We start from the raw sequence: 13,790 nt of genomic DNA on the forward strand, positions 1-13,790 counted from the left end.
AGTGGATTCTCAAATCTCCCCTCAAAGTAGGACCCCTGAAGATGTAGCCCAACCCCTCCCTAGGGAAAATTTCCTACTCACAAGAAAGGTGCCTGGCAGATTTCCAACCTGGGGCTTGTGGATGGTGGGGCTACTGATTCTCTTCCCTGCGCCCCCTGCTGCAACAGGGATTAGACCCAGGGGCGCTCTATCAGTGAGCCATATCCCCAGCCCTTTTTTATTTTGGGTTTATTTTTTAAAATTTTTTGTTAATGGGAATTGAACCCAGACGTGCTTTATCACTGAGCTGCATTCCCAGTCCTTTTTTGTTTGTTTGTTTGTTACTAGGGATTGAACCTAGAGGTGGTTAACCACTAAGCTACATCCCCAGCCCTTCAAATATTTTGAGACAGGATTTCGCTAGGGCCTCACTAAGTTGCTGAGGCTAACTTTGAACTCACAATCCTTCTGCTTCAGTCTACCCAGCTGCTGGGATTACAGGTATGTGCCACCATGTCCGGCTCCTACCCAATCCTTTTTACTTTGAGACAGAGTCTCATTAAAGTTGCTGAGGGTCTTGCTAAGTTGCTCAGGATGGCCTCAAACTTGCCATTCCCCTGCCTTAGCCTCCCCAGTTGTATCTCACCACACCTGGCCCCAGCCTTTTTCTCTAAAAATTACTTATATTTTTAGTATTGGGGATTGAACCCAGACATGCTTTACCACTGAGCTGCATACCCAGTATTTTATTTTATTTTATTTTGAAACAGGGGCTGGCTAACTTGCTGAGGGTCTCCCTAAATTGCTTAGGCTGAAATTCTCCTGCCTCAGCCTCTTGAGTCCAGGGATTACAAGCCTGATGAACTGTTAAAATCTTGATGTCAGTATTCAAGGACCACTGAGGGAGAGACAGTAGCAGAGAAAGCTGAGTCAGGTGGACATTTCCCTGAATGACCCAGAGAGCTGTGGAGAGTGTGCCAACAGGACTGTAGCCCTTCTGAATCTCGGTCTTGCTCCCTCCCCTGGGATATGGTCCTGGCTCTGTAAATTTAAGGATTAATGATGTGAAAAGAATTCACTAGCCAGTGGCTTAAGACTTCTCTTGATGTTCCCAGAGAAGTTTGTGACTGACTATCTCGGTGAGAATACTTTGCAAGATTTGAAGCTGTGGCAAGTTTGCATGTGAACTTCCTTGAGTTCTGTAATTAGTGAGAGAGCTGATTTGCTCTCCTTCAAAAATGTTCATGGGAGGCAAGAAATGAAGGAACTATGAAAGATGAGGAGACAGAGAAAGAAAGTGGGAAACCAATGTTGAAAAAAACAATTGAAGATTTTTCAGGGACATCCAATCTGGATGAGAAAGATTCACAAGTGCCATGGCACATGCCTGTGATTCCAGCAACTCAGGAGGCTGAGGCAGGAAGATTTCAAGTTCAAGGTCACCTTGGCAACTTAGTAAGACCACATCTCTAAAGGAAATTTAAAAAGGAGTTGGGGGGGCTGGGGATGTGGCTCAAGTGGTAGCGCGTTCGCCTGGCATGCGTGCGGCCCGGGTTCGATCCTCAGCACCACATACAAACAAAGATGTTGTGTCCGCCGAAAACTAAAAAATAAATATTAAAAAAATAAATAAAAGGGCTTGAGGGAGCCCAATTTAAAAAAAAAAAAAAAGGAGTTGGGGATTGGCATCAGAGCAAGAGATAAGGCTGGCAGGACAGGGAGATGGGCCCCTGATAGAGCACCAACAGCACCTGCAGATATTTGCTAAGAAACTTACCAAAAAAAGGCTTTGTCAAAATCAACCTGTGTGACTGGAGTCCATGCCTCTCCAAAGAAGGAAAAATGCCTGATTGATATTTTTATTGGACTAAAGGCTGTATGAATCCCTTGTGGACACTGAGTGCCTTACTCAGGATTGGGCAGGGAACTAACTTCCTTAAACCTATAGATATATGTAAACCCCTAGACAATAGCCACTCTGGGGTATCCCCTCTCTTAGGACTCTTCTTTTTTTGGGAGTTCTGCTTTTTTTATTACTCTAACAAATCCTATTACTTTGCTGTCACCCTTGTGTTGTAGATTTTATTCTTTTATTCAAATTCATGAGACAAAGAAACAAATCTTTGTCCAACCCTATGCTCCATGCTGTAGGATGTAGCTCTGTACTAAAGCACCCCTGGGTTCAATCCCCAGTAACAAAAATATATATGTGTGTATAAATATATATGTATGTATTGATTTATTTTATATATTATATATGTGTATGTATATATAATATATGATATTGTATATGTTTTCTATAATACATACCATTTTATATATATTATATATGCTGTTTTCAAAGCAGGTAATGAGTGTGTGTGCATGATTATGAGCCCCATTTAGAAATGCCACAGGCTACAGATTGCTAGATGTGGGGTGCTTGCCAATAATACCAGCTACTTCTGAGGCTGGAAAATCACAAATTCAAGGTCAGTCTGGGCAATTTTGTGAGATTTTGTCTCAAAAAAAGGGCTGGGGGGGAAAAAGGGAAAAACACCACAGAAAGGGGCTGAAGGTGTAATTTTGTGGTGGGGTGTGTGTTTAACAGGTGGGAGAGCCTGAGTTTAACACCCTGCACCAAAAAAGAAAAAAAGAAAGAAAAATGTCAATGGGGAATTTTGCTTTTTCCTCTCTTCCCAATTTCCCTTTCTCTCTTCCCCCTCCCATTCAACAGAGAGCCCTAGTCCACCTTAGACAATGGTGCAGGACGCGCCATTCAGCCACATTACACCAACTTTCATGAAACCGAGTGGACGAAACTTGGCACTTCCTAGGGGAATGGACTTTCAGGGGTTCTTGGCCAGCTGCCCCAGGAAACTCCAGGGGGGGAAAAAATCTAATTCACCTGAAATTGGTGGAGTGTGGCCTGGCTACATCCTCATTTTTAGCCAAGGAAGTCTGCATTGGGCTAAGATAAGCACGGGCCTGTCTGACCCTTTTGTGGCCTTCATTTGATAATAATACAGCTAGACAAGAAGGGAGGAGGCTGACCTCTAAAAGATAAGGACTGCTTTTCCTTTGAGCCACAGGGCCTGAAGATCTGTTTTGTTTCTGCCTGGAATCCAAGTAGAGCTCAGTCCAACCCTGGGAAAGGTCACGTAGGAACTGTTTCTGTGTTCTCAATTGGAGGTGCGGGGGCTCTGCCTGGGGTTTTTGTTTGCTGTTTGTTTTTTGTTTTGTTTAATTTTGCAAGAGTGGTATAATGATCAGTTTAGAGTCTGTTTTCCCTGGTGCCAAAAACAAATCCGAGTACCCACAGTTTCTGGCCCCATCATCACCAGCCCTTGCAAGTAATCCAGTTGGAGCACAGAGAATAGCCAGGGATTGACCTCCTCCTCCACAGTGTGCTAGATCAGAAACAGTCATAGTGTGTCCCTACCCCACAGGATCCTGTGCACTCCCACCCCCCAGCCCCAATTATTTCACAAAACGGGAATAATTATTCGCCTCTGGTACCTGGTGCCTTATAACCTGCACAGATGAAATAGTTTGTCACAGCCTGTTTGTAATTTTAAATATACCTGTGCCCCACCCAGATTTCAACACATTAGTAATTATCCTGCTTCTAAAACCTGGTGACTGGGAGGAGGGGGGAGGAGGGGGAATTCGAAAGAGCAGCTGCAGGGCCCAGCTCTGCTCTCCTCTGCCTGCTAAGAATAGCTCCATATCAGCCCAAGGTACTCTGCCAGGTATGTGCTAAGTACTTTTCCTTTATCACCTGTGATCCTCACATTGGCACTGGGAAATGCAGGTGATTCCTGCCTGAGGAGGAAAGTAAGGCTTTAGAGACAGAGAACTTGCCTAAACTCTATCTCTACAGCCAGAAAGTAATGAGAGCAGGTTTGAACTCTTGCCCGATTCTCAAGCCCTTAGCTTTGAATCGTGATGCTGTCCTGCTGCTTCAATCCAATGAATTTAACAAGAGTGTGTGCCAGGAAATGCCATGACACAGGAAGGAAGCCTTTGCCAAAATGCCCAACTGAAAGGAGTTTGAAACCTGAGCATCGACAGTTCACTGCCATGAAGCCATGGGCCGGGTGGCGGTGTCCGTGGGACACAGAGGGGACACAGACTCTGCAGGCTTATTTCGAAGCACTCAAGGGTGGTACCCTTGACCACTGCATGACACTAGCATGGGATGGCACCAGGTGCTGGGAGCCAACAGCCAAGTAGGTATGACAATTTCCTTGCCAGCGTACCCCCATGTTTCTTTAGTGGAAGGACTCATGGAAATAGGACATTTTGCAGGACATTGCATGTAAGGTGACCTTGCTCAAGGACCAGGGTGGATCCGTGTTTAGGGTGTTCCCCCTTTAGAATAGAGCGGTTTAGCATAATAGGAGATTAGGGTGTTCCCCCTTTAGAATAGGGCGTATCCTGCTGCTGAGTTCCTCTTGAGTTCTTAGGGTCAGACAGTATATTTGGGAGACAGAAGCCCAGGAGTAGTGAATTTGGGCAGAGAAGTGGATTTCCCCAGAACGTGTTTGTAGAAGGCCGGTGTGAGATCGGGAATAAAGAATTGCTGTTTGAATCTGCAAACTGTGTGGAGACTCGTGATTTGTGCCCAGCCAGAGACTGCGGCAACCAGGGAAAATTTGTTTTTGACACTAGCTGAGACAGGAGGAAATTGCAGAGGTGTGATGGGCCAGGAGAGGTTTTTAGAGTTTATTTTAATGTAATCTCTGAGTTAAAAGCTGGTGGAAAAAAAATAAAGGGGCAAATGATGTTGAAGTTGAAACCGCTGTTGACCGGTGACGAGTTCTTGCTTCCCCAATGTTGAAGAATAACACCAGAAAGCACACGCCGAGGCAAGGTCAGAGTAGAAATTAGAAGTTTATTAAAGGACAGCAGAAAAGACTTCTCCCGGAGGAAGAAGGGGACCCAAGAGGTGGGAATCCGAGGAAGTGCCGTTGTTTCCCCTTTTTATAGTTTTGGTGATGGAATGTAGGTTGGAAGAGGGGTGGGACACAGGTGGGCCAAAGAAGTAATCTGGTCAGGAAGGACTTCTGAGTCAGCACCTTCAAGTTTGCTGGGGGCTGTTTTCCTGGGCTCCATTAACATTTCTTTGAGGTGGACTTTGGCCTAGGGCCTTTTCAGGACTTCATTAACATTCCATGAGTTGTCCTGCGTTTTCCCTGAGTCATTCCCAGCATGGCCTCCATTTTAGATTTCACTTGATATTAGACCTGATTTACCTGACTACACTGACTACCTAACTTTAAATCTGGCTTCAAAGTCATATGCAAATATCAATTGGTCTTCTTCCAATATGCTTTAAGTAGAATGAATGCCCCTACCTTAAGTATTTCCCAATAACTAGTCCCAAGAGCCCAGTGGGGCTTCCTTATCCCTGATTTCCCAACTGACTGCCCTGCTGGCTGCAGGTGGCTGAGCAGGATAAGAGGGTGACCTCTCCAGTAAAGCACCAGGACCAAGGCTTGGTACTCAGCTATCTTGTTCCTCACCACACAGCCACACAGCTAGCTATCTGGGGGATTTGGGGTCATTCTCTGTGTCTCTCCTTGATAGTTAAATTTCCTTTCCACTGCTGTTTAATAGTGAATGAATCCAGAGCATTATATCCTCTTTTTTTTTTTTTTTTTTTGGTACCAGGGATTGAACCCAGGGGCACTCAACCACTGAGCCACGTCCCCAGCCCTATTTTGTATTTTATTTAGAAATAGGGTCTCACTGAGTTACTCAGTGCCTCACCATTGCTGAGACTGGCTTTGAACTCACAATCCTCCCTGTCTCAGCCTCCCAAGCCGCTGGGATTGTAGGTGTGTGCTGCTGCGCCCAGCTCCCAGCCCTTTTTATTTTTTTTAATTTTGAGACAGGGTCTCACTAAGTTGCAGAGGCTGACATTGATCTTGTAATCATCCTCTCTCAGCCTCCCGAGTAGTTGGGATAACAGCAAATGCCACTCTACCTGAATCTAACATATATTTATAAAAGAATACTTACTATATGGCAGGCATTGTTCAAAGACTTGCACACATTTTAACTCTTTTTATCCTCTTTAAACATCATGAAGCCAGGCACAGTGGCATAGACCTGTAATCCCAGCAACTCTGGAGGCTGAGGCAGGAGAATTCACAAGTTCAAAGCCAGTCTCTGCAACTTAATGAGGCCCTAAGCAATTTAGTGAGAATCTGCCTCAAAAATAAAAATAAAATAGCTGGGTGTGGTGGCACACACCTATAATCTCAGCAGCTCGGGAGGCTGAAGCAGGAGGATCAGTGGTTGAGAGCCCCTGGATTAAATCCCTGGTACCAAAAATAAATAAATAAAATTGAAAGACCCCAGCCCAGAAACCCCAGGCCCCATTGTGAAACCATCAGGGCGTGTTGCTAACCCACTAAAACACTGGAGAGGTCTATCTGTTAATCAGTTAAGGGTAGTCTATTGTGAAAGGACAGGATGGTTGGAAAAGAACAACAACAACAAAAAAAACCCAGGTCCCAGGGCATTCTTAGGCAAATAGGAACTGATAACATAAAGTGAAGAACAACTTTGCCCTTTAGGTAATCTATATGCTGGGTTCAAAATAACCAATAAGAAACCTGTTGCTTACCGCGCACCCGAAACCTGCCCCTTTATCCTATAAAAGACCTGTACCCCAAAGCCCAGTGTGCCAGTTCACCAAAGCTCCGGCTGAGGTTTTGCTGAGCACCCACAGGCGCCTGTGTATCAATAAATTGCCTCATGTTTTTTTGCAGCCAGTGTCTCGTGCGTTCTTCCTTGGACAGGGAGTTGGAGGGTCTTTCAAAATAAGGGCTGGGAATCTGGGAATGTGGCTCAATGATAAGGAGCCCCTTGGTTCAATTGCCAGTACCCGCTCCAACCGCCCATGATAAGTACTATTATCTCCATCTGATAGATGATAGATAAATATTGGGGTCCAAACAGGTTAGATAACCTGACTGATGAATAAATAGGAATCAAGGCTGCCTGGCTCAGTGTCCCTGCTCTGAGCTGTTGTACTATAGCGAATTCTAGCCTGAGCCAGCGTGTTTACTGGGACATCTCTTCCCGGGCATGCTAGCCCTGTCTGTGCTTGGGCTGCTGCTACTATAACTGGCTCTTGGCTGCAACCCTGAAATGATATCAAGTTCCCAGGTGAGTGTGATGCTATTTTAGGAGAATATCACACAGTGTTGCTGATGATCCCCACAGGGTGGTTCCAAGTGACTCACCTTCCAATGGGAAGCTTTCTTTTGCTTTGTATCTGGGCACTGTGACTCAGTTTCTAATGTTATCACATACGAGTGTTAGATGCCTTTGGTGGCATCATTGCCTATTCATAGAATATGCAGTCAGCCACCCGGCAAAGGCACAGAGTAAACACCATAAGGGGAGCAATATTTGGGGGTCATTCACGGAAACATGCCAATTCCAGGGCTTAAAAAGAAACTTAAGGGAGAGGGAGGGAGAGAAGGAGGATAATAATAGCTAATGCTTAATAAGGCCTCTTACAATGTGTCATCCCTGGCCTAAGCACAGCCTAGGACCTGTCTCATTTAACCCTCACCTTATCCCACCGATTCAGGTCCTATGATCATCATGCTTTGGTGATTAAAAAAAAAAACAAAAAACAGAGAGAGAGAGAGAGAGAGAAGAGAGAGAGAGACAAAGAGGTGAAATGATTTCCTAAGATTTGGGGGCTCATAAACATGGGATCCCGCAGCTTCAAATGATGACACATGGTACTACATGAATACCTGAACCATGACCTTCCCTGCAGCTCAGTTTGTGGACATGGGGACTTTCACTCATCCATTTCCAGTCTGGGATGAGGCTCTTGAAACAAAGTTAAAAAAAAAAAAAAACCTGGCTTGAAATAATCCTGCAGGAATCTGAAACAAGGCAGGAGTGCCCACAAGGTTGTACATTCAGAAACATGTCTCCAATTGATCCCTGGAAGGAAGAATGCAAACAGGCTTTCTCAACCGACAGCAGCTGTAGGCCTGGTGGGGAAGAGGCACTTAGAGGCCTTTTCTTGACCCTCTGAGTTCTGAGGACAGCATTCCAGCTCAGTTCATCCTTCCCCTCCCTTACCTAACCCTGCTGAGCTCTCATTCTTGACACCTGTTGCTGCTGGTTGCTTGCCCTGCTTCTAAGAGGCAGGAAGGAAGCATGTCTCCACTGCTGGCCATGCAGGTTTTGTTTCAGCATTCTAAAGGTGATGGCTATCAATTACAGCATTACTACCTTCTTTTTTTTTTTTTTTTTTTTTTTGGTGGTGCTAGGGATTGAACCCAGGGCCTAGTGCATGCTAGGCAAGCACTCTGCCACTGAGCTACACCCCCAGCCCCAACATTGCTACTTTCTTTTGGCTTCTGCTTAAAAACTTAGGCAAGGGTTGGGGTGCAGTGGTAGAATGCTTACCAAGCATGTGCAAAGCCATAGGCTTGACTCCCAGCACTGCAAATAAATAAATAAAAGTTATGTGAAGATATTTGCAAATCATATATCTTAAACATTAATATCTGGAATATATAAGGAACTACAACTCCACAACAAACAAATAAACTCAAGGAAAAAAATGCACAAAGAATTTGAATATTTTTTTCTTCAAAGAAGATATACAAGCAGTCAATAAGCTTATTTTAAAAAATGCTCAACATCACAGCATTAAGGAGATGCAAATCCAAACTATGAAACCCATTAGAGTGGCTATTATCCAAAAATTGAAAATAAAAAATGTTGGCCAGGATGTGGAGAAATTGGAACTCTTGCGCATTGCTGGTAGAAAGGTAAACTGGTGCAGTCACTGTGGAAAACAATCTGGCTGTTCCTCAGAAATATAAAGCAGGCATGGTGTAATCCCAGCCACCTGGGAGGCTGAGGTAGGAGGATGGAAAGTTTGAAGGAAGCCTTAGCAACTTAGACCCATATCCCAAAATAAAAAGGGCTAGGAATGTGGCTCAGTGGTAAAGCACCCTTGGGTTCAATTTCAGTGGTGAGCACTTGCCTAGCAAATGTGAGGCCCTGGGTTCAATGACTAGTACTAGGAAAAAAAAAATTAAATAGAATTTACATATTCATACCATTCTACTTCTAGGTTTACATCCAAAGGAATTGACCTCAGAGATTCAGAAGTTGTATACCAATGCTCCCAGGAGCATTATTCACAGTAGCCTAAAGGCAAAAACAATCCAAATGCTCATCAATGGATAAACCGATTAACAAAGTATGGTAGGTACATAAATGGGATATTATTTGGCCATAAACAGGAATAAAGAACTGGTACCTGCTACAGCATGGATGAACCCTGAAAATATTATGTTAAGTGACACAAAAGGGCAAATATTCCACCTGTATGAGATATCTAAGAATAGGCAAATTCAAATTAAAGTAGAATGAAACTTACTTGGGCCTGGAGAAGTGGGAAATTATTATTTAATGAGTTTCTATTGAGATGACAAACTGGTTCTGCAAATAGATACTAGTTGCAGAACTTTATGAATATATTTAATGCCACTGAATTGTACATTTCATTTTAATTTTTTAAAATTACATTTACTTTTAACTGATATATATAAAAACAAAAATTGTACATATAACAGGGTAACATGATATTCTGATACATGTACACATTGCATGATGTTTAAATCATGCTAAAGTCAGGTAATTCAGCATGCACCCAGGAGGCTGAGGCAGGAATACCACTTGAGCCCAGGAATTCCAGACAGGCTGGGCAACATAGTGAGACACCAATCCCCCCAAAAAAAGTTTAAATAATGTTAAACATATCTATATCTCTATATCCTCAAACATTTATCATTTATAATGAAAACTTTCAAAATCCTTTCTTCTAGCTTTTTCAAATGTACAGTAAAATGGTTAGGTTGATAAATTTTGTTACATGTGTTTTACACGATTTATAAAAGAATCACAGCTAGGCACTGTGGCACACACCTGTAATCCTGGTGACTCAGGAGGCTGAGGCAGAAAGATCGAAAGTTCAAGGCCAGCCTCAGTAATTTAGTGAGACCCTGTCTTAAAATAAAAAATAAAAAGGACTGGAGATGTAGCTCAGTGGTAAAGCTCCTCTGGGTTCAATCTCTAGTACCAGGGAAAAAAAAATTTCCCCTAAAAGACATGGAAAAATTCTGTGGGCTTTAACTCTCAGCAGTTTCTAAGCCCATTCACAGTCAACACCCACTAGGCAGCGAGGCGTACCATGGGGAAACATACTTGGCTTTCCAGACTGGAACTAAAAGCACCATTACTTTCCTCCTTGGAGTTTCCCCAAATGAATCTGTCCACATACGGCTGCTGTGGAGTCCTACCTGTTGCTACAGTATCACTGTGCTATGTTACAAGTGAATGTGGCATATCTTCACTTTCAAAGCATTCCCACTGTGATGAAGACCATTCTTGTGCTCCTTGGTATAAGGCCCCATCTTCTCTAAGTGCTTAAGCATTAAAAGAAAAAAAAAAAAAAAGGAGGTGAACTAAGGATTTATCTGGCTACAATTTAAACTCCAATCATTAGTTAGTTAGGGAGAGAGCCAAGTATAGTGTTTAAACTGCATCATTATTATTTAGACTGGAACTGAGCCAAGTTTATAGAATTCTGGAAGGCAAGCTTCACCCCAAGGTACCTTAGCAATTGTTCCAAGTGGCTGGTCTTCATCTAATTCAAATCAAACTGTCCATCTATTCACAATGCAGCTTTCCTCTCTCTACTGGAAACGTAAAGATGAGAAGACATCTTTCTTAGGCTCATGAGACTGAGAGGACAATAAAATATAGAAATAACAATAACAGAGTAGGATAAGTGTTAATAGGCATGTTCAAAGGGCCATAGGGTGACTGGAGTCAGGTTGGTACCAGGCAAAAAGAGAGGCCACACTGGGTCACAGAGATGAGGTGGCATCTGAGCCAAATCCTGAAGGAAGAACCGAGTTTTTTCCAGGGTGACAAAATATGCAGGAGATATCATGTGGAGGGCACTGCAAATGGCAAAGCCTCAGAGCAAGACAGGAAGGGACATGAGTGGGACGGGGACAAGATTCCTAGAAGCACAGAGAAGGTATCTAGATCTTATCAGGATTTTATCATGTTCCAGGGTCAAGTGTTGGGAGATTTTAAGCATAGAGGGAACCTCGAGGGGCATAATCAGGTTTTCATCTCAGAAAAGGAATTTGAAGTTTGGTGGCCAAAGTTGACGGACAGACGGACACATGGAAGGCTATTACAGTATTTGAAGTAAGAGAGGAAGCCCAGATTTAAGAGCTTTGCAGAGGTGGCTGAGAAAAGATAATATCTATAAGTATTTTACTAGATCCAGGTCCACAATGAGGTGTGACCTTCTCATCCTGGAACGACACAGAGGTGGCTGAGAGCTGAAGGACAGCTGGTTCCTGTCATGCCCCCTCCCGTGACAAAGCTGCAGATGGTCTGGCCTGATGGCAGGAACTGGATCTGGAGGTGCTTCCTCTCTCCTCTCTCTAGGGTACCCCTGCTCCGCCTTCCTACATTTTCTGAAGCCATGATCTGTTATCTTATTATCATCTAGCTTCATTTCATTTCCTGACAGTTTCATAGATGCTTCAAAAACCATGAAAGGAGCTGGTGTTATGCTAGATTCGTGGGACCCAATAGACCTCCAGGAGCCGAATCCGATGCAATCATACAAGAGTCTTTATTGCAAATTCAAGCCTGGACTCACAACCGTTCTCGATGCAACCGTCCCAGGGAGTGAGTCCTGGTCCTTTGTTCAGTGGGATTTTATAGGTTTTTTGGGGGATACTCTATGCGTCACAACATCACACAGCAAATCATTCCATACCACGGGAAAATCAAACAACCACTCTTAACATTGATTAGCACATTCACTGGTGGAAACAAGTTGGGTAGGGGTGATGGGTTAGTACAAGAGGGGGATTTGTTTGAACTGACTGGTTTAAGCCATGAGGGGAGTATGTGCTAAACTACATGGTTTCCCAACATGTTATCCACCATAAACTACTTGGGGGTCATCTGGCATTCCAGATATTTTCCCTGTCTCATGCTGATTGGAGGTTGCTAGGGGGGTTGCTATGGGTCCTCACCTAGGTAACTGAGTCAGGGACACCTGGCGTGCAGACCTCTCCTGTTATTTACAGACAAACAACTCAGCAGGGTGGGTATGTGCTAGGAGTGCTCTGTGGGTTTTTCCAAGGACAAGGGTCATGCCCCTTTCCTTGGACAGGCTTTGCTCTGGGGTAGAGGCTGGTTTCTCAAAAATGGAGTCACATTAGTTTCTCACTGGGGACGGTGGCACACACCCGGAATCCCACTGACTTGGAAGGCTGAGGCAGAAGGATTACAAGTTTGAGTCCAGTTTGGGAAAATTAGTGAGACCCTGTCTCAAAAAATAAAATTAAAAAAGACTGGGAATGTATCTTGGGGGTACAGTGCCTTTGGGTTCAATTTCCAGTACCTAAGGGGGAATTTTTTTTTTAAACCCAAGAAAATATGTGAAGATAGTGAGGAGTTTTCTTCATACCCACCCTTAATCTAACTAGTTCTCACTCCAACTTGCAAAAGGAAACTGCTGTTACTAGTTTCTTAGGTACTTTCCAGAGATTTTTTTTTTTAAAACCTATTGTCAAGCAAATATGATTGGACATTTTTTTCCTTTCCTTTTTATTTTCATTCTTTCTTGGATTAATCCATTTTTGATTTCTATAATGAACTGCCTGAGGCTGGACACTTTGTAAAGAAAAGAGGTTTTTTAAATTCACAGTTCTGGAGGTCTAAGAGTTTGGTACCAGCTTCTGTTTGGTGAACACCCTGTGGTTAATGGCATCATGGCAGGAGTGAACATGAGAGGGAGAGAATATATGGCAAGACAGGAAGCCAGAGAGCAGGGAGAGGCCAAGCTTGTTCATTTCCACAACACAATCTCATGAGAACAACTCAGGGTCCCACAAGAGCTACCTTAATCCCTTTCAGGGTAATACCTCTAGTGACATAATGACCTCACTAGGCCCTACCTCTTAAAGATCTTATCACCTTTTATGTTGTCACATGGGGGTGACCAAGCTTCTAACACATAGACCCTTGGAAGACAAACCGCATCCAAACCACAGCAGGGTCCTTCTTAGGAAGCCCCAGGGGAGTTCGTTCAGTTCTAGGGAGTCAGTAGCCATTACCATCATGTCTACCAAAAATCCCTCTCTGCAATGTCTTAGTGCATATGGACCTCAAGAGAGAGCTGTCCAGTGGAGTGAGGCCTGATCTCATCAGGAGACCCCACAATGGCCAAGGGCCCATCCATCCCTGAACTGATGCTGCAATTGAGGCACACATGCTGGCCCCCATCTGGTAGTCCTGCTGAGACCCTGAGCACAGTAGAAGGCAGTAGAAGGCAGGCCTCATGGAGGCCTGCAGCCTCAGGTATAGGAGTGAGAGAGAGAGGCCCTGAATTATGCTGATATGATTGCTCCATCCCAAGAGGGCCCATACTCTTGGTGACAAAATCTTCTGTCATAATTGATCATTTTCCCTGGGCCCAGCCATTGGGGCAGGTGGCTGGACCACAGGAAATCAGCAGCACACTGCTTCCCATAGTCAGCTCTCCAGGACAGCACCTCACCTTGACCTTGAACCCCCTCCAGGGCACTGAAGTTCTTTCCTGCCAATGGGCCTCAGCTCATGCCACCTTGGTCTGCATGCCCTGAGTACAGCAGAGACATCACATTAACTTTGAAATTTAAAGGGAAAACTCTAGATCTCATTGCTTCCTTCCAGAAAATTCTTTGCAGGTTGCAAAT

The 13,790-nt window shown here is 44.0% G+C and overlaps 1 non-coding gene across 1 annotated transcript; it reads right to left on the minus strand.

The window, feature by feature from the left end:
* Nucleotides 1–8,258: 8,258 nt before the first annotated feature.
* Nucleotides 8,259–8,330, minus strand: Trnaa-agc (transfer RNA alanine (anticodon AGC)). The gene has a single exon. It is a non-coding gene; the product is annotated as a tRNA-Ala (tRNA).
* Between the last annotated feature and the right edge of the window lie 5,460 nt (nt 8,331–13,790).

Source organism: Callospermophilus lateralis, chromosome 16, assembly GCF_048772815.1.
Source record: "Callospermophilus lateralis isolate mCalLat2 chromosome 16, mCalLat2.hap1, whole genome shotgun sequence".
Taxonomy (NCBI): Eukaryota; Metazoa; Chordata; class Mammalia; order Rodentia; family Sciuridae; genus Callospermophilus; species Callospermophilus lateralis.